The following is a 1458-nucleotide window of genomic DNA, read 5'->3' on the forward strand; positions in this document are numbered from 1 at the left end:
CATGAGCTTCAACTCCTCTAATTAAGATTTTTCATTAGCTTGTTGCAGCTGGAGTTGTTGTTTTGGTGCATACTACGGTTGCTGAAAACCAAGGGTTGTACTGCTTAGCTGGATACTGCTGATAAGGCTGTTGAACCGCATTTTGAGCATTGCTCCAACTAAAATTAGGATGACAGCGGTTGTTGGGATGATAGGTGGCTGGCACAGGTTGTTGTGATCGCTGAAAGTTGCTCACAAACTGAGCTGATTCATTAGAAATTATGCATTGATCAGTTTCATGGGCACCAGCACAAAGCTCACAGACACTAGTGATTTAATTAACTCCATAATTAGCCAAAATGTCCACCTTCATTGTCAAAATCTTAAGTTAGGAAGCTATAACAGTTGTTGCATCCAACTCCAAAATTCCTGCTACTTTTCCCTGAGTCAGTCTCTGGGAAGGATTCTGGTACTCATTAGCAGCCATCAGTTCAATAAGTTCATAAGCTTCATCGTAGCTCTTAGCCCACAAGGCTCCTCCTAATGCTGCATCAAGCATGGGCCTAAAAGTAGGACCCAATCCATTATAGAAACAATTGATAATCATTCAATCAGGCATGCCATGGTGTGGGCACTTCCTTAGCATCTCCTTATATCAGTCCCAAGCCTCACATAGAGATTCTCCAGTTTGTTGGGTGAACTGGGTAAGAGCATTCCTGATTGCTGCAGTCTTCGCCATGGAAAAAATTTAGTAAGAAACTTTTGAGCAAGATCTTCCCAAGTTATGATAGACCCCGACGGTAGAGAGTGTAACTAGCACTTAGCTTTGTCCCTCAAAGAAAATGGGAAGAGTCGCAGCTTGATAGCATCTTCAGTCACACCATTGAACTTGAAAGTGTCGCAGATCTCGATGAAATACCTGATGTGCATGTTGGGGTCTTCGGTAGGAGAACCCCCAAACTGAACTGAGTTCTGTATCATCTGGATCGTGCTTGACTTGATCTCAAAAGTGTTAGCCGCGATGGCTGGTCTAATGATGCTAGACTGAGTGTCATTAATCTTTGGCTTAAAATAGTCCATTAAAGCCTTCGGATTTTCTGCTTGATCACCCATAGCTACTATAATTGGCTATTCAACTTTCTCTTCTTCTTCTACCTTCTTTTCTTCCTCAAAAACTTCCCTACGAATTACCACAAGTTCTTCCTTGACTTTATCTAGTGTTCTCTTATGAGTACGCGAATGCGTATGCATACACCTTCGCTAGATCACCTGAAATAAAACAAGGAACAAATAAGTAACAATGTCTGAGGCAATGAACCTTAACGACCACTGATGGAAAGCACATAAACTAGTAATTAACAGTGTAGTCCCCGGCAGCGGCGCCAAAAACTTGTTAGTCGCTAAACACAGCTAATATTACACGCAAGTATTCGAGTTCGCAAGTAGTAAAAGATATAAATCAGATTCGTTCCCACAGAG

At 41.8% G+C, this 1458-nt stretch overlaps 1 non-coding gene across 1 annotated transcript; it reads left to right on the forward strand.

The window, feature by feature from the left end:
* Positions 1-596: 596 nt before the first annotated feature.
* On the forward strand, positions 597-703 carry LOC141676410 (small nucleolar RNA R71). Its single transcript, XR_012557001.1, has one exon. It is a non-coding gene; the product is annotated as a small nucleolar RNA R71 (small nucleolar RNA).
* Positions 704-1458: the final 755 nt, after the last annotated feature.

Source organism: Apium graveolens, chromosome 7 (assembly GCF_009905375.1).
Source record: "Apium graveolens cultivar Ventura chromosome 7, ASM990537v1, whole genome shotgun sequence".
Taxonomy (NCBI): domain Eukaryota; kingdom Viridiplantae; phylum Streptophyta; class Magnoliopsida; order Apiales; family Apiaceae; genus Apium; species Apium graveolens.